A 9092-nucleotide genomic window follows, 5' to 3' on the forward strand; every position below is an offset into this window, starting at 1 on the left:
TCGAGGACAGGCCGAGTGTCCTCTTTTTTGTCAATCAAAATATGATCCTATGTTAAGTTTACATTAGAGAAAAAATATATTAAGAAAGAAAGAAAAAAAGAAAAATCTACTCATATTGCAATAAACATAAACTCATCAATCCATCACCCTTGAAGAGAAAACACATGTTCCAAGAATTTAAATAGATACTTTTGTAGTTAAGATAAGAACTACAGGCCTGCCTCTCTTTCCAGTTCCACCTAAGGAAAAATATGTTTTTGGGATGGTTTTCTATACTTGTTGACTAATATTGATCATAGTACACCGATTCACAGTATATACAATTTGGGAATAACAATGTAATCATACTGAATGTACCGCTCCTCTCCTGGTCCTCTGGTTCTCAGCGACTACAGCAACGCAGATCATCAGCAGCAGAGCACCAAGCATAGCACATCTTCCTCATAAGAAGGTGGAGTTGATCCCAAAGGGCTCTCTGTACACTAGAGTTCTGCTTGTTGACACACACTGATCATCTTGGTCAATTAACTACACACCGGTGCTCCCCAGCGTCTTCCAGTGAGACATTAGAGATAAACAGGTTCCCATTAGACCAGCTAACGGTTTAAGAAAGATTCTTCCTTCATTTGGATTTGAGGTGATGAACCAAAGGCCCCCTCTTCCCCTCTCTCCAATCTCTGCATCTGATGGTGACGTCTTCTCTTTCTGAGATGAGCTCTACAGCAGGTGGGCCAAATTTAGGGCACACCACCAGCCAAACTTACCCACAAATCCTAAATGACTTTACAGGCGTGCTCACTTTGTGACAATCACATGCATTTTTTTTCTTTGCAACTATCGTGCTTTCACAAATAGTTTTAATTTAATTGCTGGGGGAAAGCAAATTTCCCAGAGGCCCCCTAGGTTTGAGCTGAGCCCCGAATGTTTACAACATCTGACTCCTCCTGTGGCTCTTCTCTCCCTATGCACATGCATTAAAACTTGCGTAAAAGATTGTTTACTTTCGAATACATCATGCAGTATTGCCATAGATAACTTCTTCCTCCATCACTTGTTCTGTAATTGTTTGCCATTGCACTATGCTACTATGTGTGTGCATTCTCTTGTATCCTGTATCTTGTTTTGTACCAGTTTTTGTAGTTGATGTTTGCACCTTATGTTAACTTGTGGATTCGTTTGATGGCTGTTTTGGTGTTTGTTTTGGTGAAGAACGACAAGCACATGTGATTCTTACACCATCCACCAGAGAGCACCAGTAGCCAGCAGAATAACTTGACAACCCAGCAGTTATCAGGCTTAATATCCCAAAGTTTCACTTTTGAAAAATCAAATACAAATTTGCATATTCATAGATTAATAACAGGCAATTGTGAAAGAAGTTGAATACTCTGTTAGAAGTAAAGATCCTTCATTCACAGCTTATCAAAAGTAAAAGGACTTATTATGCAGAGTGACACATTTTAAAGTGTTTATATTATTGAATTCTTATTGTCAATGAAAGCAACTTTTACTTATACTTCTGCTTATAGCCTACTGTTAACGACATTAATATTTCTTCTTCTTCTTCTTCTTATCATTATTATTATTATTAATCAAAAGTCATCAAATATAGTAGAGTAAAGTAAGGTAAAGTACAAAACACAATATTGAGATGTAGTGGAGTAGAAGTATGAAATAGCAGAAGATGTAAGTACTCATGTTAAGAACAAGCACCTCCAATACTTGAGTGAATGTTTTACTTATATTGCACCACTATTGACCTTTTTGTAGATAAACCATAACAGACACACATCTTTGTATATTTTTTTAAACATGCCTGTTACTTTAAATACAGTACAAGGTCTGAATATCCAAACGTGTTTGTCTCTTATGGTTTATCCACAAAATGGGTCTTGTGTTCCTTCCCTCTGATACGACCCACAGGATTGTTTCAGTCATTTCCGTTCTGGAGGCCAGCTTATTCTTCATTGCGGTGTCAAACAGCGTTTATTTGTGATGGATGAAAAGGATGAATTAAATTGTTTTTTTTGTTTTTTCTGTTTTGAAGTATGGCTTTTATCTTATTTAGTATAGAAAATCGTAAATCTGCAATTTGCACAGGCCCTCGGTAGCCCATATGTTGACTGTGCATTTGTCTTTTAATTGTTTTTAACCCCGTGCTGGTCGTTGTGTCTGTAACTCTTGCAGCTAAGTAAGTTACTCAGTGTCCAAAGCAAATTTCTCCTTAGGGAGACCAATACAAGTACTTTGACTTTGACAAACATTGACACAACTTGGTGAGGAAACATCACGACAAATTAGAAACACAATGCTCCTCCTGGGTAAAAGTCTTGTTTGTCCTTGGCGCTCTCACTTTAACATCTTACTTTGTGCGTTGCTCCCGCTATAATTACTACAGCCACTAGTTGGCGCTACCACTAGAAACATAAATATAGGTTGTAATTGCTGCTTGAAACCAATAACCTATGGGGGCGTTTTTCTATGGAGGACAGTCTCGTCGTGCCTTAGAGGCAAAAGTCCAAAGCTTCATGAACAATTTGTTTTATTTGTTAACCCAACTAGATGGCGCTCTTGATTTAAAGACAAATCTTCAAGGTCAATTCAGTGCTTTAAACCCTTTGTTGAACAGAGAATGCCATCTATTGGACTATAACAAAGAAAATACTTCACGGAGCTGGATTTGGGTAACACCGGTCACTTCTGACACCTGTGTTTCTCCTACTGGACAAGGCAAACTGCTGTGAAAAAGGATAAAGCAAAAACTACTGCCAACTACACAGCCACTGGTTAGCTTTAAGCAAGCATTTTAGTGGGGTTTTAAAGTTGTGGCTTTTACAGAAAAAACTGGCTGCCCACATGCTGTGCAACTGAAGGGCACAGCACAATATTGGAGATACTCTTGAAGATTTCATTGTTAATACCTATAACATCATTTTGAATCCAGGACTTGCACTTTATCCACATAAAATGAAAAAAATAGCTTTTTGAGTGATCACTGATAGAGGTAGAGAACTTGAATCGGCACAACAGAGCGAGGGCAGGAATGCGTTTCTATCTCGGAAATTCAAACAGAATTTCACATTCAAGAAAGAACAGGGAGAACAGAATAAAACTGTGCAGGGAAACCTCTGGTTGCCTGCTTGTTCATGTCCACATTCAGCCAGAACAGAAGAACACAACAGAATAGGCATGTTTAGTACGCAGTATTTGACGGCTGCATTCCTACACATAAAATGAAATTCAATGTGGAAGTAATCCAAGTATTCAGAATACGTTACTCAGATTGAGTAAAGTAACGCAATACGTTACAAATTACATTTTTGGGTATTCTGCATTCTGTAATGGAATATGTTTTGAAAGTATCCCTCCCAACACTGATTATGGTACACAAGGTAATTGGATCAATCACCTTTATGACTAAGACTATTTCAACAACCCCTCTCGCCTTTCAGCAGGATGACGCACCTGTTTTGAACAGGTGAGTAGTGAGTCTGGACAGAATAACAAGGCTGATTGTCCTAGACTCAACTCACAAACTAAATAAAATGCACTAAAGCAACCACAGTATTTTTGCCTCTACATGTTTAACAAACTGCCTCATTTGCCTTTTCACTCTCTCTCACACACACACACACACACACACACACACACACACACACACACACACACACACACACACACACAGATAACAGACTATCCTGCGGCCTACTTTCAGTCAAAACAAACGGTGTTGCGAGGCAGATCACTAAGTATGACCACACAGGATTTGCTAATCGCTCGATAAGGTTGTGCAACGTGAGCTGGGTGATTGTGTCATGATATCACCTGCAGACATTCAGATGGGACCTGCTGCCAAGGTAGAGGTGGAGACAGGTGGAGGGACACAACAGACCGCAGCATCGGTTACACTGATAAGCCTGGTCTAATGTCAAAGAGAGAATCAGGGTTCCCTCTAATCACAAAGTAAGGAAATTAAACACAACTTCACATTACAGAATGTGCTTCAAAGGCAGCTTGGTAAATATTTCCAATGTACACTTTTTATATTTTGTTTGAATATCGTCCGACAGCAATACAGTCAGTAACTTATGGGCTCTGAATAAGGAGCAAAAAAAGATCTGTCATCTGTAGCTGCTGTGAACCTGTAAAAATGCCCACCAAGAACCAATGAAATACCTTCTTACCCCTGCCTCCAAAGACATCGTTCAGATTATTTTAAGTGGGGTTGTGAGAGGTACTTATCCGTAGTCAGTGTATTACTAGTCTGGATCAACGGAAGTACATTTCCAGTATAAAGCCTGAGATCCGGTGCTTGGCTCATGCGCCAGATGTCGGACTTTGCTCCTCACCTTTTGCTCTCTGTGTGTCGCCGTTCTCGAGATCCCATCGCTACGGGAAACAACTACTTAGAGTTAGCAAACTATGCGTTGAAAATGGCAAGTTTTGAAGAAAATTTGGATCTTGCAACAAAGCAGGCGTGCTTGATTCTTTCTGGGAATGATTGTAAAGACTTACAAAGAATATGTTTACGGCATTACCTTTCTAACAGGGACGTTTTGGGACCGATTGGCAGGAATGGCCGTGGACGAAATACACGCAGTAATACACTGGTAAAGGCAGATTAAATTAAGTTGTCATCTCTTCAAAGCCACCAGACTTACACATCACATCATGTGTTGTCATGTCATGTTATTTTGTCATTACACATCACATCATGTTATGTTACGTGACCTCACATGACATTGCACTGCTTGACCTTAGATGCAATTGCATAATGTATTGTAGAATATGTACTAATGCAATGTCTAATCTCCCCATTTCACATTGAATTACGATGTTATTGTACGTATTATGTTACAAATCATATTGACATAGTAGGATTCACAAAGTACATATGGAGCAGCACAGAAAAGATTATGTGATGAGCTCATCCCTGTAGCATAAAGCTCACATTGTTGAAAAGGCACATCTCGAAGTATACAAATAATCTGATCAACTTGTTAAAAAAAACTACTTACTAAAGGATTCATGTTGCTGATTTATTAATTGTGATTCACTGATACGGGTCAACAGCAATCCACGTGCGCTGGATTAATCATAGTTTAATTAAGTGGGAGCTCCACACGCTGGTTTGAAATGGAAGCTCAGTGTAGAGTTGTGGATCCCCTTTCAGGAGGAGAATGGATGCAGAAGGGGACTCAGCGATGAGCTCATTGTTGTGAAAGCCAAACAGCAATCTCCCCAGGGGTAACATGAACACCCCTGAGGCCCTGGTCACGGAGAGAGGAAAGTGATGATGGTTTCTCTTGTTGACATACATAACCAGTTCTCGGGGGTTAACAGCAACGGCCACGACTGCATGGAGCTCTCACAGCTGAAGGATCAATTTATTTTGGGTGAGGGCGAGGGGGCACTAACTTTCCTTTAAGAAATGTGGATATTACAGTATAGTCTGCCTCTGCCCTACTTTACTCAATCACTTGTGTCTTCTTTTTTTTTGCCTTTGTAACTTTATAAAGTACTTTTTTAAAACACACATAATTCCTCCTTGCGCATTTATGTACCAAAATCCCCAACAGAGGATCCAAAGATGATATACGAGTTCTTTAAAATCTCAAGAGGCACCAAGATTGGCTCACCAGATTGGTTTGTGATTTGTTGGATCCTCCTAATGAAAGTGATCTTAAGAAAACATATTAACAGTATATCATGTATGTATTTCACATGGACTGTAAAAATAATGAACAAAGCTTCCGGGTCTGAAAAGTGAAACCAATGTGGAAGAGCCTTAAACCTGCATTTTGTCTAATTTCCAGCAGGGATTATTTTCCTAATGAGTTTACGGTCTCAATCGCTACTTTTCAAGTCTCACTGTAAATAATGGCTGTGAAATCTACAGTTATTTACCTTAGATTTCACAGTAACACTGGTGAATATGATTTTTACAGTAGAATGCTGTAAAGTTTACATTACAACCTTGTCGACATGACATAATCACAGTCGTCAAAGCAATACTGTAAAAAAAAAGGAAAAAATATAGCCACTATAGTACCGCAAATAGTAGACTACTTTATTTTTTATCTTATGTTGAGTTTAATTGTTTTGTATTTTACAATGAATACATAAAATACTGTAAATGGAAGTACGGTACCTTTACTATAAAAATAATTCACAGTAACTTGTTGCCAGTATGTTACTGTAAATTATACGTTAAATTGTTACAACAATTCTTTAATACAGTCTGATGTTAAGTTTGTAAATTACGGTCCTAATTATTTGAATAAAGACAATAAAGCAGGGAATATTTTAGGGGCGTGGCTACACATTGACCTGTCAATCAGGACAGAGGCTTAGCAATACTAACCATGGCATTGTGTCGATAAAATAGCTGTGAACTTTGTGTTTTTGTCTTAAACTTTGACCCTTTATGTTTTCCCTTCATCAAAGTTATTTATAATGCTTGTGAATGGTGCCAGTACCCGGGGGGGGGGGGGCACTTTCATCCACCAAATCTCCACTGGATGACTCGACTTAGCTTAGCAACATGGGCTGAACCAAACATTCAGGGCAATTGGATAAAAGAACATAAAAAACTGGTAATTCATCAAATAATTTGGGAAAAACATGACAGTTGTCAAGGAAAAGAGTCATCCCGTAGAGCCGACATCCTATTATTTTCAGTCCTTTTTTAAGTCTTCAGCCCATTGAAAAAGCTTTCTAGAAGGTGTGCCTATGACATAGGTGGCGGGAGGTTTAAGTGTCTTTTTAATACAATTTCTCCATGCATTTTGTGTCTCTTTGTGGGTTTTTTATGTCTTTGTATTAGTGTGGTGTAACGTTTTGCTTGTTTTTGTTTTTTTTAGGTTGTTTTGGGACTCTGTGGTCATTGTGGTCCTTTGTGGTAGTTTTTTTTTTTACCCATTATTTTACACCGTTGTTATCACCATAACACAACTATTTATATTAATATTTCTCTATGTAACTTCAATTTTCACTCTGTTTTAGCTCTGTTTTCTCTCTTCTCAGGGAAAAATAACAACTGTAACTCTGTCTGCCGCTCTGGGTATTTAGAAGAGGCGTATACCTCTTTGAAGGTTTACATCATTGAAATCATGTGTGCTACTGGAGATACAGGAAATACAAAAAACAAAAGTTGAGTCACCTGGTTTAGCACGTGCCCCATGTACAGAGGCTCAGGTTCAACTCTGACTCACTGCCCTGTGTTGCATGTCATTAGCCCTTTACCCCTGTCTTCAACTGTCCTACATGTACTGTACTGTATTTTATTGTAATTATCACAATTACTGTCACAATTGATTAGGTGTGTGCGAGGAAACCAAAGCACTCGGAGTAACCCACGGAGACAAAACGCTCCCCACGCTGACCCACTATCATGCTGCACCATGCTGCTCACCGTAGCGAGCTAAGACATGCTGCTGATTTTTTCTGAGGAGGAGGTGTCAGGGGTCAAGGGGGAAATGGAGGTGGTTCACAATTTAGGAGAAGTTTTAGATGTCAACTGTTAGGAGACCACTATCCATAAACGGCTTCACGTGAAGGATACCGTCCTCCAAATAAGGATGTGGCTGCAAAGGATGATATTGTGTCACATCTGCACATGGATGCACAGATGTGACACAATATTGTCATCTGGGGGCCTGGTGGCTGCCAGTCATCTTAGAGATGGGATGGTGGTTCCTCTGCATTCTTTGAGGCAACCTTATCCACGACTTTACCTTCCGCAGTGGCTGCTTTTTGGTCTTTTCAAGATACTGCTTTGTGTCTTTGAGTTCGGCTTTTAACTTTTAAAGCTCCATCAATGTGTTGTTTATTAATCTGTCCAAGGACCTTTGGTCCTGGTCGCTTTTCACTGCCCTCCTTAAACTCAAATCTTCACAGCGGCTTTGTGCCCTGGAGGCCAGCATCCTTTCCAACGACAATGATCATTGATCAGCCCAGTCGCAGTGTTTTCATCCATCTGCACCTTGGTATCATTGTCTATGTAGTGTCTCATGACATTTGTTGAGATCAGAGGTATAATCCATCCATGCCTGCACATCGTCCTTGTAGCACATCATATAGGTGATCATGTTTCTGTTCTTATCTCTCTCCTTAATCAGGACGGGCTCACAGGCCCTCACTCTGTATTTTAGATGTGTGACGATTTCAATCAGGTCACTATTCTCTCAGATGGCCTTGTTCAACTCCTCAATTGTTTCTTTTAAGTGGAATGTCAAGGATATAGACTATCTGCTCGTCCACCTTCTTCTTGTGACTTTTCCCACAAGACTTTTGCACTGTCTCCAGCCCCCTCAGCCGCACTGAATGCAACAAGCATGAAACCTGTTTAAGGTCGCTTTCACATCTGCCTCGTTTGGTTCGTTTAAAACAAACCCTGGAGAATTTGGTCCGATAGTCCGGTTTGTTTGGGCTGATCATCTGAACTCTGGCACGGCTCAAACAAACTCTGCTCCGCTTAAAAACGTGAGTCTCGGTTTGCTTCCCAGTGAACTAGAGTTCTGTTCACTTCAGGTGAGAAAGCGAACCGACCCCAAACACAGGAACCAAAAACGGAGCATTTATCAGCCTGCAATTTCAACCTTGCACATCACCTCGCAGCTCCAGCAGGGGACCCCAAACTTCCCTTTCCCGAGCCACATTCAACAGCTCCGACTGGGGGATCCCGAGGCGCTCCCAGGCCTGATTTGAGATATAATCCCTCTACCTAGTTCTGGGTCTTCCCCGAGGCCTCCTCCCAGCTGGACATGCCTGGAACACCTCCCTATACCGCCGGTTAGAAGAGGAGCTGAGAGATTCAGCCGACTGTTGGAACTAAACAAATGGCTTTCAACTGAATGTACCGTCCATTCTCTGCAGTTGATTGACAATTTTAACATTTTCTGGGACTGCAGACATCTTTTTAAAGCAGATAGACTTTTCCTTAACAAGCCAGGAGTAAAGCTGTTAACATGTTAACATCTAACATGCTTTACTTTCTTCGCTACACATCTGCTCCCTCCGCCAAGGACACGAGACAAGACAAATCTAAACAAGAGAAAGACATAACAAAGTGCGGCAGTGATCCACCACAG

Source organism: Etheostoma spectabile, chromosome 3 (genome assembly GCF_008692095.1).
Source record: "Etheostoma spectabile isolate EspeVRDwgs_2016 chromosome 3, UIUC_Espe_1.0, whole genome shotgun sequence".
Lineage (NCBI taxonomy): Eukaryota > Metazoa > Chordata > Actinopteri > Perciformes > Percidae > Etheostoma > Etheostoma spectabile.